Consider the following 25,541-nt stretch of genomic DNA (forward strand, 5'->3'; position numbering starts at 1 on the left):
TTGCATACAATTTTTTGTATCAGGTTTTACTTTACAGTGAATATCATACAATACACACGACAGATAGAAACCTTGATCCACATTCAAATTGAGTAATCAGTTAAGAAATAATTAATTATGCAGTTATGTTAATAAGCGTTAGGGCCAGTGTACAATGTCATGGTCAAGGCACAGAGACAAGTTTAAATTTTACTTCTTAATTAAGCGCAACCTTGCTGTTGCAATATGTGTCAATTGAATTTGCTACATAAATTGGTTATAGTACACTGTGTACATATTAATAAGCGTGGTGGGGGAGATGCATTTGTAGAAGGTAAAATTGTTTAAATAAATATGATCAGCAATGTAAACCAAGCTGTAAAACAATATCAATAATTGGCTTGTTCAATGAGCAATGATGATGTGCAATGTGTATTAACTGCTAGTAAATACCGTATTTTCCGGCGTATAAGACGACTTTCTGGATGCAAAAAAATGCATCCAAAGTCGGGGGTCGTCTTATACGCTGGGTACGGTCTCAGTACTCACTTTTTTTTCCCAGCGGTGACAGTCTCCATACGGCGAGCGCCAGCGTGAATGATTTTAAAGCCGCGCCTTCTCTTCAGAGTGTTCTGTGATAGGAGGAACAAAAATCTTCCCAGCAGCGCCTCTGTTCTGTGTTCCTCCTATCACAGATGCCTTCTCATCCTCGGACGAGATGAGAAGACGTCCGTGATAGGCGGAAACAGAACAGAGGCGCTGCTGGGAATATTTGTGTGCCGCCTATCACAGAACACTCTGAAGTGAAGGCGCAGCTTTGAAATCATTCACGCTCGCAGCATGGGGAACTGTCACCGCTGGAAAAAAAAAGTGAGTGTTATTGCACTGGGGGGGGGGGGGGGGCAACAAGTTCAGGCATGTAATGGCACAGTGGCAATGTGGGGGCATGTAATGGCACAATGGCAATGTAGGGGCATGTAATGGCACAATGGCAATGTGGGGGCATGTAATGGCACAGTGGCAATGTGGGGGCATGTAATGGCACAGTGGCAATGTGGGGGCATGTAATGGCACAGTGGCAATGTGGGGGCATGTAATGGCACAGTGGCAATGTGGGGGCATGTAATGGCACAGTGGCAATGTGGGGGCATGTAATGGCACAGTGGCACAGTCTGGGCATGTAATGTAATGGCACAGTCTGGGCATGTAATGTAATGGCACAGTGAGTAATGTAACAGCACAGTGAGGAATGTAATGGCACAGTGAGATTTGAAAAAGCCTGTTTCTGTCAGCGGTTCTGGCTCCCCCTCAGCTTCCAGAAAGACTAGAAGGAAGGGGGTAGTCTTATACAGTGAGTATATCCCAAAATCTAAATTTTTCCTGGAAAATTAGGGGGTCGTCTTATACGCCGGGTCGTCTTATACGCCGGGTCGTCTTATACGCCGGAAAATACGGTAATCAGGTTTCAGTTTGATTAAGCCACTGGCTGTGCTGAGTTGTGTAGCTTCACAATAGCAGTCAGGGTAGAGCAATGTAGGAACAATTCAGATAGACAGACATGAAGTACTACATCATATGGTTTTGTACATATCAAATTGAGCCCTCTGCAAACTGTAATACTCAGTAAATTCATAGATTTGTCATAAGTGCATGGCCAGTGCAAGGATTTTTGTCTACTTAGGTGAAAGCATGCATTTTGCCCCCCCCCCATGTCCATCTGGCACCTCCTTCCCACCACACAATTGTGACTGGAGAGGGGTATCTGGGCAGTGTGACAGAAGGGGGCAGTGGGACAAGAGGGGGAAAATGTGACAGGTGGGGGGCAGTGGGACAGGAGGGGGCAGTGGGACAAGAGGGGGGAAGCTGGACAAGAACAGGGAAGTGTGGGAGATAGTGTGACAAGACGGGGCTGTGTGACAGGTGGGGGACAGTGGGACAGGAGGGTGGTAGTGGGACAGGAGGGTGGTAGTATGACAGGTGGGAGGCAATATGACAGGTGGGGAAGTGGGACAAATGAGGAGCAGTCGGACAAGGGGGGCAGTGTGACACAAGAGGGAGGAGCAGGACAGGAGGGTGACAGTGTGGCTAGTGGGGTGCAGTGAAACTCTGATCAGACACCTTGAGAATGACCAATCCTCCCAGGTGAGGGGCAAGGTGACAGGTGTGGGGCAGTATGACAGGTGGGAGACAGTGTGACAGGTGAGGGGCAGCGGGACAGGAAGAGGCAAGGTGACAAGGGAGGAATGATTAGTTCTCCCAAGTAGGGGCAGGGTGCATGTGCAAAAAATCAGTCATTAAAACACAATATTGAAACAATGATCGCATGCTAACCAACCATACAGTATGTTGCTTAGAAAAGGTTCATCATAGCATCCATTAGAAAAACAGGATTGATTGTTCACTGCCAATGACCAGAGAAACGGATGACCTCACACATGGCGGGAAAACATGTGCATACCGTGCCACAGCCAAACAACAAAGGGTCGTGTAATTAAAAATGTTGCTGTAATATTTCACAGCAGGGCTCGTTCCTGAGCCCACCAAGAGTAACTGTGAGGGCTTACAGTGTTGTGGCACCACCACCACCACCTAAGGCCCAATTTTTCTGCCCCTGTTTAACAGAGGCGCTTACTTACATTTTTTGATCTAATATTTCACAGCAGGGCCCGTTCCTGCCCTCAACAAGAGAATCTTTGAGGGGTTACAGTGTTGTGGCACCACCACCACTGCCTAAGACACAATTTTTATGCCCCTGTTTAATAGGGGCATGTAATGAAAATGTTTGATCTAATATTTCACAGTAGGGCCCGTTCCTGCACCCATCAAGAGTAACTGTGAGGGTTTACACCAAAGGCCCAATTTTTCTGCCCCTGTTCAACAGGGACATGTAATTACAATTCTTGATATAATATGTCAACAGGAAGTTAGAGGAAATCTACCCCTAGGAAGGGAAATTCTCTCCTGTAAGAGTTAATATGGGAAAAAGATGTCTCCACTGATGCTTTATCACCAATCCTTGTTTCCCTAAAAAAACAAGATTTTCTAAATCCAATTATCATTGAGTCAGAAAGTGAGGTAAAATCTTCTGAACAGGGGCACAGACAACAAAACAAATGTTACAGGGGTGATAACCCTTCTCTATGTTATCCAAAAAGCTTAAAAATAGATGTTTTGGCTGGAGCTACACTTATAAAAAGAACAAACCTACAGTCCATATCTTGTTCGTAACCCGAGGACCACCTGTATACTGCTGTTCAGAGTATATAGGGCCTGGGGGCCCCACGCCTTTTATTTTTTTAATTTGGGTGCGGGGTTCCTCTTAATATCCATACAAGACCCAAAGGGCCTGGTAATGGGGTGGGGGGAGGGGGGTACCCATGCCGTTTTTTCTCAATAATTTTCATTTATATTGCCTGTCCCAACATTACATTAATGCCGCAAGCAGTTTTAAATTACTTTTATTCCTTTAGAAATGTAATTTTATGCAGAGACTGTTATAAACACGGGAAAACACACCACTTTACAGGCATACTGTAGACAACCCCCCTCCCAGGTATGATATTTAAAATAATATTTCACTTTAATTTTTTCACTTTATGCATTAATAAAATCACTGCTCCTGAAAAAACATATTTTTCTAAAACGTGTTTGTCCTGGGGAACTGTCTGAAGGAGTATTTTGTGCCGTATGGGCTCCGTGAAAGGTTCCTGCTGAGACTAAGCTGTGATTTTCGCTGCACCTGTGTTGTGGGAAGATCATTATGATGGAAATCACCATATGCATATCTCTTTGCAAGGATAAACACCCTGGCTGGGTGTTAGCCACAAGCGTGATATACCTCCCATGACAGGCGATCCATGCAAACTGGTAAGCGTGCATTTCTTACGGTGGAGGTTTTACTTCATTTGAGGTGTTGGATGGTGTTAATATCACTGGATGGACATTTTTATCTACCGGTAATTTGGACTTTCTATATCATGATTTACACTGCTGGTGTAACATCAGACTTTGAATATGTATTAAGGATGATCATTCCATATTGGGGCATTTATTTTCACAATTTGGTTCACTTTTCTTTGATATTTTTTGTTTCAGCTTTTCACAATTTATGTTTGTGGTTTAGGGCAACTCTATTTACAACTGCTCATTTAGACTGTAAATACCTTACAGCAGAGTTGCTGCTTTTTAGGATTTTTGGAATTTAGAGGTGTATAGGTGCTATGCTCCTTTGCACCACAAGTGCCCCAAAAATGTATTATATACTGCTATAATGAATAAGTAAATACATCTTTTGGACCACTTACCCAATTAGCTCAAAGCCACTCTGTCATAGGAAAGAAAACCCGTAAAAAAAAAAAAAAAAAATCATTGGGCCAGATTCAGATAGAATTGCGTAAGTTTCGGCGGGCGTAGCGTATCTCAGATACACTACGCCGCCGTAACTTAGAACGGCAGGTCCCGTATTCAGAAAGAACTTGCGCTCTAAGTTACGGCGGCGTAGTGTAACTGGTCCGGCGTAAGCCCGCCTAATTCAAAGTAGGCATGTAGTGGGCGTGTTGAATGCTAATGACTCGTGACCCCACGTAATTGACGCTCCTAACGAATGGCGCATGCGCCGTCCGTGAAAGTATCCCAGTGCGCACGCTCCAAATTATGCCTCAAATAGTCAATGCTTTAGACGTGAACGTAACTTACGCACAGCCCTATTCGCGTACGACTTACGCAAATGATGTAAACAACGCAAAATTCGACGCTGTCCCGACGTCCATACTTAACATTGGCTACGCCTCATATAGCAGGGGTAACTTTACGCCGAAAAAAGCCTTACGTAAACGACGTAAATCAATGCGCCGGGCGCACGTACATTTCTGAATCGGCGTATATAGCTAATTTGCATATTCTATGCGGAAATCAACGGAAGCGCCACCTAGCGGCCAGCGTAAATATGCACCCCAAGATACGACGGCGTAGTCTTCTACGCCGCTTGGATCTAGGCAACAGTGAGGCGTATCTGATTCTATGAATCAGGCGCAGAGATGCGACGCCTCACACTCAGAGTTACGACGGCGTATCTGGAGATACGCCATCGTAACTCCTTTCTGAATCTGGCCCATTATCTTCAGCATCTGACACACTTCCAGAAATTTTTCGCTGCCCATACATTAGTCAATTTTTTCTTTCAAACATTGGGATAAATGAAAAAAACTGACCCAATTTCCCCATTCACACATTTGGGGTGGATGGGGGAATCTTCTCTACTGTGACTTTCCCTCTGTTAGAATATACAAATCAGCGCTGATTGAGCAGAGAAAATCCATCAGAGCGGTTGAACAGAAATTGATTGATAGGTTGACTTCTGTTCAACCACATGCTCACGCATGCTCTGAAATCTGCTGAGCTTTGATCCATGTATAAGCAGCTTTGGATGCCTGGTCTGTTGTTTTATTGACTACCTGATATGTCACTACTGTGTCTTACAGTAATATAGCAGCCACTGTGTGGAATCACGACATGAGACTTGAGATCACAGGAGAGGAGAAAGGTATTAGGCCCTTTTTTCCTTTTTTTGTACAATTAAAATATTTTCAATAAATAATACTCATTTATCACTCTCCACTTATTTATTGGACATAATCAAAAACATCATGGACAGGACAGGACTTTGATGTTCCTTATTCTGTGCTAAAGTCTTCTTTGAAAAACCTGAAAAGCTCATAGAGATGGAGATCCATTAAGGGTGCTAGAATTGGAATGACAGTAGTCTGAGTGAAGGATTTATTTATTTTTATTTTTTAAAGTGTATTTTGTGCATGTACTCGAGAGAGGAGCCGGACTGCAGGAGTTGGGAGTAGGCAGGCCTCCCCCAGAGGCAATCTGCCACCTTTCTCCATGCCCCGGGTGGCAATGGCGGGTGTGTGAGGGGGTCCTCCCACACAGCCCGCCCTACCTGCTCCGCTTTGAAGCCCAACGGGGCAGAGGGACTCCCTATAAGGGAGTGAGAGGATTAGCCCGCTCAACCAGCCCCATTAGTCCTTCGCCTCTCTTTAGAGACCGCGTGGTCAATGTGCGTGTGTTAACCCAATTTAGAGTGCATGTGTAGGTGTGGTGGTTTTTGTGGGAGGGGGGTGGGCGTACTAAGCACAGGCTTACCTTGCATAGCACACCCACCGGGAGCCGGGCTGAGACCACCAAACTCAATTCACATGAAGCCGAGACCGGGATCCGAACCTCTAGCTGCAGAGGTGAATGGCTTGTCAGCGCAGTGCCAATCGCGTTGAGCCACCGCAGCTCCCTAGGATTTATTTTATTAGTCAGAAACACATTACTGTTACAATATATATATATATATATATATATATATATATATATATATATATATATATATATATATATATATATATATATATATATATATATATATATATATATATATATATATATATATATATATATATATATATATACACAGTGATACCTCGGTTCACGAACGCTTCTGTTCACGAACAACTCGGTTCACGAACAGAAAAGTTCATAAAAATATGCTCCGGTTCACGAACTCCGCCTCAGTTCACGAACAGGAGCCGCGGCCATTTTAATGCTATTTCCAGTCTGTCACATGGTCGTGACTTCCTGTAGGAAGACCGTGGAGAGAAGAAGACACACAGAAAGAAGTACTGTGAGTACTCTGCATACATTTTCAGGGATTTTTTGATTTTTGGTGTGCTTTTTAGCACATACAGTACTGTACTGTACTACAGTACTGTCCTTGCTGTATTGTACAGTTCACTGGACACCCAATATGGCTCCCAAGAAGCATAGTGGAAAGAAGAAAGTGCGGAGCAGCAATGAAGGTGACAAGAACAGCAATACAGGTGACAATGTGCAAAGTGGAAATGCAAGTGACAATGTGCAAAGTGGAAATGCAAGTGACAATGTGCAAAGTGGAAATGCAGGTGACAAGAATGTGCAGCGCAAGCATGGTGGCAAAAAGAAAGTGCAGAGCAGTAGTAAAGGTGACAGCAAGGTTGTGAAGAAAATAACCATTGAGCTGAAGAAGGAAATTATAGAAAAGCATGACCGTGGTATTTGTGTGACTGATCTGGCCTCGGAGTACAAGATGGCAAAGTCAACAATCTCGACTATTCTGAAAAACAAAGCCGCCATGAAAGGAGTTGATGTTGCAAAAGGAGTAACAATGTTAACCAAGCAGAGGACGCAAGTGCTGGAAGAGGTGGAAAAACTTTTGCTTGTGTGGTTGAATGAGAAACAGCTGGCAGGTGATAGCGTTAGTGAGGCTATGATCTGTGAGAAAGCCAGGAAATTGCACAGTGATTTACTGCAAAGAAGCCCCTCTACAAGTCCAGCAAGTGACGAATTTAAAGCCAGTAGGTGGTGGTTTGAAAAATTCCGCAGGAGAAGTGGCATCCACAGTGTGATTAGACATGGTGAGGCTTCCAGTTCTGACAAGGCCGCAGGAGAAGCCTACAAGTTAGACTTTGCAGAATTCATGAAGACAGAAGGATCCGTCCCTCAACAAGTGTTCAACTGTGATGAAACAGGGCTCTGCCGAACAGAACCTATATCACGCAGGAGGAAAAGGCACTACCAGGGCACAAGCCCATGAAGAACAGATTGACCCTTTTGCTGTGTGCCAACGCAAGCGCCGATCTGAAAATTAAACCACTACTGGTGTACCATTCTCAGACCCCTCGTGCATTTAGGGAACAAAATGTGAACAAGGCCAGACTGCCCGTCATGTGGAGAGCCAATGCCAAAGCTTGGGTCACAAGGCACTTGTTTATGGAATGGCTGCACAAGGTGTTTGCACCCACCGTCAGAAAATATCTTTCTGATAACCAGCTGCCTGAAAGGTGCCTTCTTCTGATGGACAATGCCCCGGCACACCCTCCAGCCTTGGTGGATGATATGGATGCTGAGTATGACTTCATCAAGGTAAAGTTCCTCCCCCCCAACACAACACCACTTCTGCAGCCCATGGACCAGCAAGTCATCTGCAACTTCAAGAAGCTGTACACAAAGGCGCTCTTCACTAGGTGTTTTAATGTCACTGAAGAGACGTCCTTGACTTTGAAAGACTTCTGAAAGAAACATTTCAATGTTGCCCATTGCATTAACCTCATTGACAAAGCCTGGGAAGAGGTCACTTCCCGAACCCTAAATTCAGCCTGGCGGAAACTGTGGCCAGAATGTGTCGCTGAACGTGAACACGACTTTGAAGGGCCTGATGCAGAGGTAGTGGAGGAAATTGTGTCCATGGGCAAGAGTATGGGTCTGGACGTTGATGGTGCTGATGCAGGGCCAGATTAAGAACATCATGGGCCTGGTGCTGAGGATTTTGGTGGGGCCTTTTAGGCTGCATTCACACCTCCGCGACAAGTAACGCCGCGTACGCGGCGTATTTTGCCGCGAATAGTGTAACTTTTTTTTACAAATCCTTCCTATTGCTTTGTATGGCCGAACGCCAATGCCGCCTGAAAAAAAGGGTCCGGGACTTTTTTTCATGCCGCAGGTGTACGGCGTCTATGAGATGTGAACCATCTCATAGACAGCAATGGGGTGTAATAAATAAATGCGTGGGAATGACATGAACGCAGGCCAGCCAAGGCAACTGACCAAAGGCACAGAACCCAGAAGGAAGACCGGGTGAAGATGGAAGTGTCCATGCCCCGACTGATTCATCACAGCGCAGCACTGGAGGGCTCAGTCTGAAAATTCAAGTGTACACTAATGTGCTGTGCATACTTGTACGTTGTGGCATAACCTACCCCAGGGCCTCTAAAAAGTAGTAATGTCAGGAAAGTTTACTACCGCTTTATTATCACAGGATCCCAGGAGCCTCTCATGGGGCCCCCTACTGACCCGGTGGACGGTGGCCCTTGGGCAGTGCCTAAGTGCACAGTTGCCAACATTTAAAAAATATTTTCAGGGCCACTTTTTTATATAAGTGCTATATTTAGAGTAGCTGAGATCCCCGATGTTCCTCTATACATCATAGTAGTAATCACAAAATTAAATGAGTACTAATAATGGGGCAGAACAAATATGAGAACTGAGATTTCCTTTAGTTGAACTAACAAAAGTGTGTCCATTCTAGAGCTGGTAACATTGAGGATATTCAGTATAATTTTAAAGAACTGTTTTTGTGGGTAAGCGACATAGGGGAGGAGTATGGACGGTATATAAGTGGGAAGCATGTGCAGGTGAGGGAGAGGAATGTGGAGGGTCCAACAGTGGGCACTATGTACAGGAGAGGAGTACAAAGGGTACGGAAAAAAGCACTATGTACAGGAGAGGAGTGTGAAGGGTATGACAATGGGCAGTATGTACAGGAAGAGTGAGGGGGTATGACAGAGGGTAGTACGTACCAGAGAGAAGTGTGGAGGGTATGATGGGGCAGTATGTACAGGAGAGGAGTGTGGAGGGTATGACAGTGGGCAGTATGTACAGGAGAGGAATGTAGATGGTATGATAGTGGGCTCTATGTGTAGGAGAGGAGTGTGGAGGGTATGACAGTGAACACTATGTATAGGAGAGGAGTGTGGAGGGTATGACAGTGGGCACTATGTATAGGAGAGAGTGTGGAGAGTATGACAGTGGGCACTATGTACAGGAGAGGAGTGTGGAGGGTGCGACAGTGGGCACTAAGTACAGGAGAGAAGTGTATGACAGCAGGCACTATGTACAGGAGAGGAGTGTGAAGGGTATGACAGTGGGTACTATGTATAGGAGAGAAGTGTGGAGAGTATGACAGTGGGCACTATGTACAGGAGAGGAGTGTGGAGAGTATGACAGTGAGCACTATGTACAGGAGTGGAGTGTGGAGAGTATGACAGTGGGCACTATGTACAGGAGTGGAATGATATTTAGGGACTGAGTAGTGGTTAAGCGGGTCATACATGGATTGAAATTACGCCAATTATGCAGAGACCAGCCATAGTCAATCTATGTATGGGCTAGCTGGTTTTACACAAGTCAATCTATTAATCAACTTGAGTACAACCAGCCTGTTTTTTTTTCTTAAAACAATCAGTGCTGCCAGCTAAAGTTAGCAACACTGATCATTGTACGCACTGGCAGAACACAATAGCACTGCAGGAGTGATTCCCCCATCCACAGGTCAGCAGGTGAGAGGGTGTGTGGGGACAGGCTGGGGAGAGATAATAGTCAGTGGCTGGGTAGGAACTGGTAGTATCAGAGCCAGATACACACAGGTTACATACGCCACGATCGTTAGAGCGAGAACAATAATTCTAGTACTAGACCTCCTCTGTAACTCTAAACATGTAACCTAAAAAAATGTAAAGCATCGCTTAGGATACCAAAAAAAATTGTGCTAACTTAACTAACTAACTGTTTTTTTAATGAATGAAACATTTTTTTCCAAAAAAACATGTTTGAAAATTGCTGCGCAAATACCGTGCTAGAGCTGCACAATTAATCGTTAAAAAAATCGTGATCTCGATTCAACCCCCTGACGATCTTCAATGCAGAGTTTGCTGATTCTTTCATATAACAAGTGGAGAGACTTTCAGCTGTCAAAAGAAAATATCTGGGCAGTCTGACAAGTTTTTAACAGGAAACATTGTAACTGACACTTCCTTCTTAGATCAAAGGGATAAACTTCTGTGTGTAAAGAACAAATCTGGGCAGTCTGCGAAGTTTGTAAACAAAATGAAACATTGTAACTAACTAACATTGTAACTAAATTTAACCACTTAAAGTCCAACACTTGTTTCTTAAGTTAGAAAGCAATATTATTTGCTAGAAAATTACTTGGAACTGCCAAACATTATATATATTTTAGCAGAGACTCTAGGGGATACAATGGCTATTGCTGCAATATGTTATGTCACACTGCATTTTCCCACTTCAATGAATAATAAAAACCATAAAAACAAAACAGTGAAGTTAGCCCATTTTTTATTTTTTTTTTGTTTTAATGTGAAAGATGATGTTACGCCGCAACAATCGTGAGAGAATCGTGATCTATCTTCTAAGCAAAAAAATTGCAATTCTCATTTTAGCCAGAATCGTGCAGCTCTGTACCCTGCAACATAAAAAGTGCAAAGACCACCATAGAGTAATTTTCTAGCAAAAAACAAATGATGATTTTTACATGTAGTAGAGAAGTGTCAGAATTGGCCTGGGTGGCAAGGGGTCAATTACCATGATTAATATACAAATAATTATTATAAGCCCTGTGATCCTATCAGTCTGCTGTAGTGTGTCAGCTTGTATTTATATTGGCCGCTCTGAATGTAGCTTCTGACAGGCTGTGCAAGCAGGCCCGTATCTCCGGAACCATAAATGATAGCCGTCCCATATTTTAACCAGTTGTGGGGTAGCTCTTCCCATGCCTACCCCCAAATGTGGGGTTTCTGTGACCTCTGGTCATCGAGCTACAACCCCCCAAATTCGATCTTAAAAAAAAAAAAATCTTAAAAAAAAAAAAAAAAAAATTTTTTTTTTTTTTTTTTTTGGGCAAATGGGCCTATCTTGAGAAAGGGGCCTGGAGCTGCAGCTCCATCAGCCCCATTGTTAATCCGGCCCTGTGCTGATGTGGAAGAGCTTGTTGAGGAACATAGGGAGGAGCTAACCACGGAAGAACTTTCTGAACTCCATAGTGAGCAGCAGAAGGCACTTCTTGAGGAGCATTTCACTGAGGAAGAGGAAGAAAGGGAGGAGGTTAGCAGTGATGCCATAAAATCCATTATGCAAAAATGGAATGAGTGCCATGATTTTTTTGAAAAGCACCACCCCAACATAACTGTCGTGAACAGAGTGTTAAATCTCATGAATGATAATGTGGTCTCTCATTTCCGGAGGGTTATGCAGCGCAGGAAGAGACAAGTGACATTGGACAGATTTTTCAGCAAAACTGAGCCTGCAGCTAGGAGACAAAGGAGAGAGGAAACCCCTGAAGGAGATCCCCCTGATGTCCTTATGGAGGGGGACTCTCCCTCCAAACAATAACTGCCTCCCACCTGCCTTCCTCCATGCCAGAAGTCATCTCAAGCAAGGTTAGTGTCCTCTCTTTATACATTACTATACTGTACTAATGTGTATTGTAATTTTTTTTCATATTTTTGTGCTTCAAAAACCCCCAAAAAAAGGTCAGCACGGATTAACCGGATTTACATTGAACCCTATGGGAAAATGTGCCTCGGTTCACGACCAATCACGAATTAAGTTTGTGAACCGAGGTATCACTGTATATATATATATATATATATATATATATATATATATATATACACACATACATATATATTTAATTATTTATTTTATCAGAAAGAACAAGTAGGAGCCTGAAAGGAACCTGCATTTAAAAAGGGTCCCACTCTTTTTTTTTTAGGTCACCCTTTTTGAAACACCCCCCTGATTCCGATGTTAATGATAGCATAGTATGGAGATATGGAGATTGCATAGTTGAGGGCCTCTTGCTACAGGTTTATATAACTATCACCTGGGATAGTAACAATGGGGAAGGAGCAGACACAATTAACTAAAATATTTTGAGAAAAAAATAAAAAGATACAATAACTATAAAATACAAATGACCAAATTTTAACCTGGTGAAATGAAATCATATTGTGGGATGAATCTGTTAAACTAAAATCAGAATGTATTTTTTTCAATAATTACTCAACTCTATGAATAAAGCATTAAACCTTTCTTGCCAAAGGTGCTGCATATGCACTGAGATGGATGTAGAACTGCCACTAATCACAAACAATTGAACAACCAAACAATTTGTTCAGGGTTTCTATTATCCAGTATAATAAAAATGTGAATCACATATCAATTTCCAGTCATTTGTAATTTTATGTCTCTTTTCAAGACAAACCTAATGTAGCATTACTGTAAAAATCTAAGAAAACTTGGAAGGAAATTAAGCATCTATTCATCCATTCTTTAGACTCCAAAGTCTTTGCTTGTAAACTTTGTGGCCTCTGTTCTTCTTCATAAAAAAATGTCTGACAGACAAATGCTGTAACGTTTTGTGAAAAGATATCGCTGTAATAAGCTAAACCACAGATGATGATCCTTCATCTTTAATATTTAAAAAGAAAAAAAAATGCAGCTGCCTTTTATACAGTATGTCTTATTGTATAATGGATATGTTTGTGTGAAGCTGAATGAACATCGGGACAAAATGTACAGTGATAGTTTCTTTGTTAGTCCATGTGGACTCATCCACATCTTTCCAGATGTCTTTTCAGACCATCAGAATATTGTCGCTGGAAATACATTGCACATTTTTATATTTATATCTCCCATAATTTACTGTGAGATGAAAATGCACTGAACATAATTTCAGAGGATCTCAGGATGCATATAACGAGACAGTGCTATGATATTTCTTGCCTGTGGTAGGCAAGGTACATATGATATAAAGCTTGTACCACCATGGAACAAGGTCTTTGACCCACTCGCGTCTTACTTTTAATCTTTGTTAAGTATTCTGAAGTGGGTGGACCAGAATCCAATTATTTTTCCAGTGTATCCCTAATGTACTTCTATAAAATGCCTAATCTAAGTAAATATATTCCTGCAGTAACTAAGTGACAAAGTATTTGATCTTCTGCAAGTATTTAAGTCTCTAATTATTATGTCCATCGTAATGAGTTGACAGACCAGCACGCTATTTTTATCTGTTGAAAAATCGTAGAGAGGCAAGTGATGAGAAAGTGAGGTCATACAATTTAATGCTGTTTCTAAAAGAGAAATGCTGTTAAAAATGATCTGTATTAATTTCTCAGTACTGTAGTCAGCTCACACATTTTATATCTAGCATAAACACTCAAGAAAGTGGCTCTTAATTAAAATATTTATTGCAATAAGTCTCCATTCATGATGTTCATAGCATGTGGAAACCCAGTGCTCGCAGTTAAAATACAGCACATAATGCCTTTTTAAGGCTTCATTTATTAATGATTGTCATTAAATTATATCAAGGATAATGTAGTGAATCAAGCATTATTCTATCTAAAGATAAAAATGTAATGTTTAGTAAATTAGAGATTTAAGAGCAATACATGTATTTAAACATGAAATCCACTGAAACCATAATTCTTGTGTGTTGTGGGACAGCTGTGGAATTAGGGATACCACATGCCGGGTAAACAAGATTTTGTGCTGCTGGTGAAATAAAATTAGGATCCCAAGCTGCTAGTAGTCAAAGCACATTTGAGACTATGCTACTTCTATATGTGCAGGACCAAGGTGAGGTGGGTCAAAAGGGCTTAAATCACACTGCTTTATTCCTCACTGAGACTCACATAAATTGCCAGATCATGCCTCTCTTCTAAGCTTTCTGAAATAATAATAATAATAATAAAAAAAAAAAAAAAAAGATTGAGGAGAAGTGCTATTTAAGCATTTTTGGTGAAAAAAAACTGTTGCCCCAGGCTTCTGAGCTGTACTTAGGCCATACATTAATTAGCGATTACATGATAATCCAGATTATCCATAGATTACTTCTCAAATCAAGGACAGGGAGGAGCTTGCTGGGTTCTAAACATTTCAGCTTTCATAAAATCAAAACATGCACATAAACCCCAGGGTCCTTTGGAAGTAAATTGTATAGCAGTGAAGCATGGGAAGAGAACCACAGGCAACTTTTGGAGCGTTCTGTGCAATAAATCTGTAAATCTATCGTCAAGTCGAAAGGAAGTTTGGGTGGCCATCCGTGGGTGTCTCTCAGCAGCTGAACTGTCTGAGGAATTATAACAAGGGAAGAGGCGCCTCTGGGTGTAGTAGTTTAAAACAATTTAATAAGATTAAAACATAGGTAATGGTCACTCACATTTTTGAAGTGACAAATAGGCATGTAGGTAAATAATCCGAGGTGGGGAAAGGTGTCATGCGGCCGTCACTGTCATCCAGGGTCTGCTGGAGCGCTGTGTGGATTCACTATCACCGCTTGATGGAGATAGCCAGCTGCGATGGGGAATCCTCAAACCGAGGCTTGGAGCGCAGGTGGACAGCAGGCGAGGGATGATGGCGTCACCGGGTGTGTGATGCGTTTCCGAGTGGTCAGGCTGCGAATGGTGAGGCTGCCGCACTCCTTTTTCAAGCATATTGTCTGAGGAATTAGACTGCACCTCAAGGTGGGCTGCTGGAAGGTCTACAATCTTGCCCTTGACTGAAGTTCAGTTCTTCCGCTGATTCTTGTCGCTTCCTGATCTTGTTACTTGATCCTTTACCTGCTCCTTTTCCTGAGACCTGCACCTGTGACCAGCTCCCTGTACCCTGCTCCCCGCTTCCAGCTCCTAGTACCTTGCTCCCTGCTACCTTTGTTTCCTGTCTCTGACCTGACCTTGCCCTGCTCAGGTGGTGCTCCTTCCATTTGCACATAGTCAGTTAGGTTTTTATTTTGGGTTGCTGCGCTTTCATGTTCATGTGTCACTTATATTGATTATGGTGTTGGAATTGTATTATTTGTCTTAATAAACCTAATTTAACTTTCTTCAGCCTGATTCCTGATTTCATAAGGTAAAGTCCACTGATCTGATCATCCTTGCTGGATATCTCCATGTGGTATCCCTGACATAATACTGAAGCCACTAATAATCAGATCGGCTGCACCTGGGAATTGTAAAATATCTGGTCTCAGCATTTGCTGATTGCTGCACTATGCATTTAGAGGAGGTTTTGTATTACGCACTGCTTGTAACAGAGGACAGGGAATATTGCGGACAAATGTTAACGGAGCAGATTATGGAACAGTTGTTGGAATGCATCCACCTGGTTCATTCTCTTGTCAACCAAGGCAATGTTTTGTATGGTGAAGTTCAGCCTCTAATACAGGTTTGTGCAAAGTTGGCTTTGTCTTGTATTCCTAGAGGTGGTAATGATTATTCTCCTCCTTTTAGTGTGTCTCAGGTGGAATCTCTGGTGTGGCTACTTGAAGATGGTAAGCCCTACTTTTTTAACACCATTCGGTATATTCACAAGAGGCTCTGCAGGATTGCATCAATGCAGTCTCTTTCTCTAGTCAGACAAGGGAATTGTAAATTGAGTCTTGTTCAACCCCTACTCCAAGCCTTGTCAGATATATCCTACTCAGCTTTAGCTAACATGCACTAATCCACCCTCTGCCTCAAAACACCAGTTTGCCCAAAGATCCCCGTCTCTGTTACCTGTAGCAACCACAGCTGCAGTTCAGTATACCTTGCTTCTTGCTTCCGATTGTTGGCTGGGGATTGTGTGACGACAGACGGTTGGCCTAAAATTCAGATGTTAGTACGCTCCTGTTGTCAGATCTTCGTATCATCTGTACACAAGTCCATCACACAAAAGTCCAAAGTACAAACACGCATGCTCCGAATCAATGCTCACCAAACACGACATTAGCAGAAGGAGCCCAAAGGGTGGCACTCAAGAGCTGAAATTCCATGTAGTACGTCACTACGCTTGTGTTTGTTGCCCAACAATTGTGTGCCATTAGTATGCAAGACAAAATCCAGGCACACGCCCTTTTGACAAAAATCTGACGCTCGGTTGGCCAAAAATCGGATCGTGTGTACAAGGCTTAACTGTATCAGTATCTTGTCACCAACAGCTTCCCTGCATTTAAAACGGAGTTCCAAAAGTGGAACTTCGCTTTAAGCAATCCTGAATCCCTGACATGTCACATTTGATTACACGGCCATTCAGGACACGCAGCGCAACTCGTGCAAGCTGTCACAGCCGGGTGCCCACAGTATTGATGCTGGCGCTGTGGAGGGAAAGGGAGAGAAGCGAGGCTTTGGGCGGCTGCATTGCTGGCCTGTAGGACAGGTGAGTGTGTGTTTATTAAAACTCAGCAACTACACTTTTTGTAGCTGCTGACTTTTAAAGGGGTTGTAAAGGTTCGTTTTTTATTTTCTAAATAGGTTCCTTTAAGCTAGTACATTGTTGGTTTACTTACCTTTTCCTTCGATTTCCCTTCTAAATATTGTTTTTTTTTGTCTGAATTTCTCACTTCCTGTTTCTCCTCAGTAAGCTTGCCCCCATCATCCATGGGGGTTAGTCAGCCATAACAGCTTACTGAGGAGGAACAGGAAGTGAGAAATTCAGACAAAGAAAACAAAGAAAAACAAAATTTAAAAGGAAAATCAAAGGAAAAGTCGAACCAACAATGCACTAGCTTAAAGGAACATATTTAGAAAATAAAAAACAAACCTTTACAACCACTTTAATAATCACAGAAACAGGTGGAACTCCGCTTTAATCCAGGAAAGACTCCCTCTACAACTCGCATGCCAGCATTACTTCCAAACATTCCCAGTCTCTCCTTCCTCTTTTCTGTAAGTCTTCGATCAATTCGGATACATAGTTGGATGAAGGCCCCAAGATCATTAGGAGTCGAGACTCTGGCAAGCTCATCTTTTACCTGTTCAGAAAGCCCTTGGCGGTACTGACTTTTTTGCGCTGCTGGGTTCCAAGTGGTATCTGTGATCCAATGTCTGAATTCGGCTGTGTACTCAGCAACAGAACGTTTACCCTGCCGTAAACTATGCAACTTTGCTTCGGCAGTAGAACAGCGATTGGGGATCATCAAAAACCTGATTCATCACAGCCTCAAAAGTCTGAAAATTATTCAGCGTGGCACTGTCTTGTTCTATATAAGGGGAGGACCAGACTAGAGCTTCCCCATTTAGGAGGTTGATAACAAACATTACCTTCTGTTTTTCAGAAGTGAATGCAGCAGGTCACATTTGGAAGTATATGCGACACTGGTTAAGAAAACCTCTGTAATGGTGGCAATCTCCATTAAACTTGGGTGGGTGAGGCATATGTGCATTAGCATCATCTTGGGAATGTAGGTCCAGCAATTGTTTTTGCAGAGCACAGATCTCTTTATGTTGCCCTTTCGCCACACTTTCCAGTCTGGCAAATTTTTCTTGGTAGGTGACACCAAACTCCTGCAGCTCTGCAATTTGGTGCCTGAAAGGAGCCAGCTTGCTGCTGATGCTTCTCTACCTGATATCCTTTTTGCCGCTGATGCTTCTTTGCCTGATACCCAGCTTGCCTCTGATTCTCCTCTGACTGTTGTCCAGCCTGCCTCTGATGCCCCTGGGCTTGCTGCCCAGTCTACCTCCAATTGTTTTGTGGCAGATGCCCAACTAGTCTTCGGTACCAGCTTGCCACGATCCCCCATGACAAAGGATCAAAGGATGCATGTAATCAATCACAGCTTAACTCCAAGAAACAGCAAATACAATCACGGGTCCTTAGTAGTAACCTCTCAATCAATGAACCATCAGTTGATGCACGGGGAACATAGAAAATATAAACGCTCCATACAGTCCATTACCGTATTAAAATGTATGTTGTTTTTTTAAATACATTTTAATACAGTAATGCACTATATGGAGCGTTTAGATTTTCTATGTACCGCGTGCATCAACTGATGGTTCATTGGTCGAGAGGTTACTACTAAGAACCCGTGATTGTGTTCGCTGTTTCTTGGAGTTAAGCTGTGATTGATTACATGCATCCTTTGAACCTCAGTCATGGGGGATCGTGGCAAGCTGGTAGGAAGTCATTTCTGCTGATTGGTGGTGGATTCAACATGCTTTTTTCTGGATACAACATCTCACAACTGTATGGCCATTTTTTTTTTCACAGAGCACCGATGTACAGTTACTTTACTTATAGGTTTCTTTTTTCTCACATTTATTATACCATTTTTTTTGGTTCTATATTCATGGACACAATTTTTTTGGACTTCACTAATCAACATATTTGTGGATTTTCTTTTTATTATTGATTAATCTGTTACAATATCAATTTATATGGGACATTTTTCAATATTTTGAATATTGGTGGTTTAATTATCACTTATAATCTGTTTATAGTATATTATTACGTTAATATTGAATGATCACAGGGTTAGCGTGATTTATTTCTTCTTCCAATATTCTGCTCTTGTATTTATGTTTTACATGATAATCGCAGCTTTTAATTGGATAACCGGGAAACGTCTTTTCAGTAATTTGTTTAGTTCTTCTTAGCGCGGTTTCTTTATCCATTTTGTACTATAACTTTTGCGCAAATCAATAAATATACACTTATTGAATTTTTTTTTACCAAAGACATGTGGCTGAATACATTTTGGCCTAAATGTATGACTAAAATTGAGTTTATTGTTTTTTTTTAATTACAAAAAGTAGAAAATATATTTTTTTTCAATCAAATACCATCAAAAGAAAGCTCTATTTGTGGAAAAGGGGTTTAGGTACAGCATTGCATGACCACTCTATTACCAGTTAAATCAGCACAGTGCTGATTGTAAAAATCATTGAGCAGCCAATATTCTGGGGCTGAAATGGTTAATAGCTGATGAGTCATCAGCTGTTAATGGGCTTCCCTGCTGACAGCTGAATAATAAAAAATAAAAAAACATTTGCAGGTAAAAATAGTTAAAAAAACAGCGTGGGTATCCCTCCAATACATACCAGACCCAGGAAAGGGGGGGGACGAGTGAGCAGCCCCCTTACTGAATCATACCAGGCCACATGCCCTAAACATTGGGGGTGGGTGTTTTGTGCCAGGTTGATGGGGACAAGGGTCTCTTCCCCACAACACTGGGCTGTGATTGTGGGGGTCTGCAGGCTGGGGGCTTATCGAAAGCTGGAAGCCCCCTTTAACAAGAGGGCTCCCAAATCCCAGCCCCCCATATGTGAATGAGTATGGAGTACATAGTACCTCTTCCCATTCACCAAAAAAGTGTCAACAAGTAATAAAAACAGAGACAATTCCTTTATTAAAAAATAAAATAAAAAAACAGTGCCTCCTCCCCGATGTAAATCCATCGTCAATCACGATGCTACCGCACCGTAATATATAACTGTAATATATAATAATGCATATAAGCCTTCAAAATGGGCACTGTTGATTTCTCATGTTTGGCCCCCATAGACTTCAATGGAGTTTGCTGTTCGGTGTAGAAATTTTCCCCCGTTTGAGAGTTCTGGCTGTGAACCGAAATGGGGGGTGTTCGGCCCATCTCTAATGTGCAATATTCAAACACGGTTTTTCATGAACAAATACTATATACAAATACAAGTAATACAAATACTATAACAATTAACGTGTAGACGCGTTCATTTTTTTAAAGCATTGACATGCACTTATAGGATTAATTACATTATATTCATTAACATACATACAGTATATTGTAAATGTGTTAAAAATCACAATAGATTAATAAGCCTCACCTTTTGTTGATCTGGTCCTAGCTGGAAGGAGTGGGACTCATAAATATTCAGCAGGAATCTTTATGCAGTGCAAATGCAAAGTTGATATGCTAATTAGTCTATTTGTGTGTGGGGATATTAGAAAATTGTGTTTTAATTATTTATTTGTGGTTACATTATTTATTGACCTCTTATGCTGCGTACACACGACCGTTTTCATCAGACCAAACCGATCGTGTGTGGGCCCCATTGGTTATTTATCCATAGGTTAAAAAAATAGGAACTTGTTTTAAAATTATCTGAAGGATAAAAAACCTATAAAAGGCACGTCCATCGGTTAAAAATCCATGCATGCTCAGAATCAAGTCGACGCATGCTTGGAAGCATTGAACTTCATTTTTTTCAGCACGTCGTTGTGTTTTACGTCACCGTGTTCTGACACGATCGTTTTTTTAACTGATGGTGTGTAGGCACGACTAATCATCAGTCAGCTTCATCGGATAACTGATGGAAAAATCCATCAGACCGTTTTCTTCAGACTAACCTATCGTGTGTACAGGGCATTAGGAAAGGGGTTTTAAAAACCCCAACATAGTTTGATTAACAAGGAGAGATGTTATTGACTCTTCTGAGTGAGTTTCGGATGTTTAACCCCTTCCATACAGAGAATTTTCACCCTCTTCCTGCCCAGACCAATTTTTAGTTTTCAGCGCTGTTGCACTTTGAATGACAATTGAAAAATGGGGCCTAAAACTAAGGTTGGGACTTTCAATTGAGGCAATAACTAGCATGCCTCCACCCCCAATAGATTGAATGAGAGAAACTAAGGGTGGGACTTTGAGGAAGGACATCACTGGCATATGAACCAAAAACATATGGTAAAAAGTATTTATTATACAAACAAAGGAGGTATGACATATACACATTAAGATGATAAAATGGTACAAACAGTAACCACCTAGAAATTACATAATAGTACAAATTAGTCCAACAAAACATTCATGGTAATGCATAATAGTAATGGGTCTAGGTACATAAATCTAGAGGAAACAGAGGGGTACATGATGGTCTACGGTAAGTACTCATAATGGGGCATCTGGTATATGAGAACCGGCTTTGTAGGGGTAGCATAGAAAAAATAAATAATAATGAATTGGTTCATAAAATTGCAATGTTAGAGGGTAAGTATTGTACATGTACACTGTGACATATCGTATAATGACTCTACGCGTTTCGTGTTCACTTTTACACTCATCAGGAGCAGATACACAGTGTACGGGTATCTATAATAGAGAAAGAAATGCCATAGTAAGGTAATAGACATAATAGGGAACATAGAAAAGAGGGGGAACAATAATAGTCCCAAACACTCTCACCTAGTTATAGTAAAATGGGTGGAATCATAAGATGGTACTGTAAGAGAGGGGCAGCTATAAATAGCATCATCATTGAATGACAATTGCGTGGTCATGCAACACTGTACCCAAACTAAATCTTTATGATTTTTTCCCCCCACAAATAGAGCTTTCGTTTGGTGGTATTTGATCATCTCTGCGGTTTTTATTTTTTGCGCTATAAACAAGAGAAGAGCGACAATTAAAAAAAAAAAACACAATATTTTTTACTTTTTTATTTAATAAATATCACAATTTAAAAAAAATAAATTTCCTCAGTTTAGGCTGATACGTATTCTTCTACTTATTTTTGGTAAAAAAAAAATCGCAATAATCGTATATTTATTGGTTTGCGCAAAAGTTATGGCGTCTACAAAATAGGTGATAGATTTATGGCATTTTTATTTTATTAATTTTTTTACTAGTATTGGCGGCGATTTGTGATTTTTTTACTGTGACCGTGACATTGCGGCGAACACATCAGACACTTTTGACACGTTTTTGGGACCCTTCACATTTATACAGCGATTAATGCTATAAATATGCATTGATTACTGTGTAAATGTGACTGGCAGGGAAGGGGTTAACCACTAGGGGGCGTTGAAGGGGTTTTTATGTTCCCTAAGGTGTGTTCTAACTGTAGAAGGGAGGAGACTCTCAAGGGGAGGAGACCGATGTGTGTTCCTCTGTACTGGGAACACACATTGGTCTCCTCACCGCTGACAGGAGGTGGATCTGTGTGTTTACACACACAGATCCACACTCCTGCCGTGATTACCGACAATCGTGGGCACCCGGCGGCAATCACGGCCGCCGGGACACCCACGCTGGGTCACGAGCGCTGCCGCACGCGTCCTAGATCGCCGGGAATACAGGACATCATATGACGTCCACCCGGATCGGCGAGGGGTTCCTGCCGCCGTCATTTCACAATGACGCGGTATGGAAGTGGTTAAATACAAACAGTTTGACCTACTGAAAAGTCCTAAGTGTGAAGTCTATTTTATGTATTTGAGCTCTAGTGCTGTAATGTGTGGACATAGAAGACTTATGGAGCAATCTTGGGTCCAGGAATCCAACAGGTATAGTTTTCCGCTCCTAACACCAAGAACTGGAGTAAATATTTTAGTTGTCTGGTATTTCACAAAATACTAAAAAGAGTCTACTACACTAAAGCCCCTAATGAGACTGTTGTGAATGCTTTCAATTGAAACATGCTGTGGGTGTAAACGTGTGCCAATCAGAACATACATACATACATTCTTAGAATAGATAAGTCGCAGGAAAGTGTTTTCTATTACAACTAAGCCTTAACATGAAAGTAAAGGCTAATACGATTCTGGTTAAAACATTGTTTCCACCCTTCTCAGCTATTTTTAGGAGTTACAGTAGCTTACTGTATTTCTTAATACATTTTTTTTATAAGAGGAGAGGCAAACAGCTCAAACTTTCACAACACAAAACAGGAAAAAAGTCGTGACTAAATGGATGTCCTTGTGTAGTTTGTGGTGACTTATCCTTGAACAGACTTGACATTACATTTAACTTTGCAAAATATACTCATGCTATTATTTCAGTACAAAAGAACAGAAAAAATATACTTTACATCTGAAAAAACATCTATCAGAAAAAGGACACACACAGGGCCATATTCTGAGTATAGTTACGATGGAGTATCTCTCTCTTTTTTGGCCCGCGTATCTATGCGAGTGATTCTTAGAATCATTTTCGCATAGATACGCTTAAGATCCGACATGTGTAAGTCACTTACACTGTCGGATCTTAAATGTAATTACCCAGCCGGCCGCTAGGTGGCGTTTACGTTCAGGTCTCATTTGTTTATGCAAATGAGCCTGATACGCTGATTCCCGAACTAATTCGCGTTGCGTAACCGTCACTAACGTCGTTTGCGTAAGCGTAAGGTTACCCCTGCTATATGAGGGGTAACCTTACGCCAGTCCCACGTACGCCATGTTAAGTATGGCGTCGGGCCTGCGTCGTCTTTTCCCGTCGGGTACGTCGTTTCCCTAAGTCGTTCTTGAATACGACTTTACGTCAATGACGCACACGTTGGCGTCATTGACGTTTTCCGCCGAGAACTGGAGCATGCGCACTGGGCTATTTTAAGCCCGGCGCATGCGCAGTTCGTTCGAATCGGGGGCGCGCTTAATTTAAATACTGCCCCCCTAAGCTGCCCCCTTGGAGTTACGCGGGGATACGCCGGGCCAATTACACTACGCCGCCCCAAACTACGGAGCAAGTGTTTGGGGAATACAGCACTTGCTCCTGTAGGTTGGGGCGGCGGAGTGTAAATGGCTTACGCGACGCCCGCCCAAAATCTACGGGAATATGGCCCACTTAAACTAAACATCTAACCACAACTATACATACAGTATAAGCACTACTAATGTTTTAATGATTTATTTATTTTAACATATTTTTGATACAACTATACATGTGTCTTTCTAATTATGCTCCTATATAGATGACACATCCAAATTATGTTAAATATATAGTACAGTCAAATGTTAAAATTTGCATTTATACTCTATCATTTGAATGCTTAGGCCTAGATTCACGTAGGGCGGCTTTACGTTGTGTGGGCGTAGCGTATATTATTTACGCTACGCCGCCGCTACTTAGAGAGGCAAGTGCTGTATTCACAAAGCACTTGCGTCCTAAGTTACGGCAGCATAGCGTAAATCGGCCGGCGTAAGCGTGTGTAATTCAACGTAGGCAGGTCGTGGGCGTGTTGTATTTAAATTAAGCGTGACCCCATGTGGATGTATGGCCGAACGAACGGCGCATGCGCGCGCATGCTCAGTATCATGTCGTATTTACGCCCAACGATACGCCGGCTCAATGCATGTGACGTGAAAGTAACCTACGCACAGCCCTACGGGGTAAAATGACCGCACCAGCCAAGCAGACACTGGCTGGAATAGCGCCCAGAGGCGATTCAGTTCGCATGTGTAGCGCTATACAAGTCATTCATTCATTCATTCATTCACAGCCCCATTCACGTATGACTTGTGTAAACGACGTAAAAAGATACGCTTGTTCCGATGTCCATACCTTGCATGGGCTGCGCCACCTAGAGACCTGCTTTATCTTTACAACCGGCGTATGTCTTACGTAAACGGCGTAACTAATTGCGAGGGGTGTACATACGTTCGTGAATCGGCGTATCTTGCTCATTTACATATTCGACGCGGAAATCAACGGAAGCGCCAACTAGCGGCCAGCTTAAATATGCACCCCAAGATACGACGGCGTAGGAGACTTTCGCCACTCGTATCTTGGCCAAATCTATGCGTAACTGATTCTATGAATCAGGCGCATAGATACGTCTGCGGCCTATTCGGACTTACAACGGTGTATCTGGATATACGCCGTCATAAGTCTTTGTGAATCTGGGCCTGAGTGTCTCTAAGGGGTGGGTTTACTAAACCTGGTGTAGCTGTGTGTGGTAGCCAATCAGCTTCTAACTTTAACTTGTTCAATTAAGCTTTGACAAAAAAACTGGAAGCTGTTTTCTTTGCAGAGCTACGCCAGATTTTGCACTCTCCAGTTTTAGTAAATCAGCCCCCAAGGGTCATTTCACATGGGCGGTTCGACCTGCTCAGTGAGGGGGTTTGATGCAGAGACAGACTTCTCCTCTATGGGGAGATCAAATCAAAACAACTGCCTACCGTTTTCATCCGATCCAATCTGCCAGATGGATGGAAAATAGGGTCACGACCATCTGGATTTCACAGACAGGATCGAATCGGATAGCAGTGGGTGTCAGCGGACATGTCACCGCTGACATCCGCCACTCCATAGGAGTAAATGGAGGATCTGATCAGGTCTGCCCCTAAAAATGACAGGCGGACCTGATCGGAAAGCCCATGTGAAAGGGGCCCTTAGGCCCCGTACACACGGTCAGTTTGGTCCGATGAGAATGAACCAAAGTAAA

This window comes from Rana temporaria, chromosome 7, assembly GCF_905171775.1.
Source record: "Rana temporaria chromosome 7, aRanTem1.1, whole genome shotgun sequence".
Taxonomy (NCBI): Eukaryota; Metazoa; Chordata; class Amphibia; order Anura; family Ranidae; genus Rana; species Rana temporaria.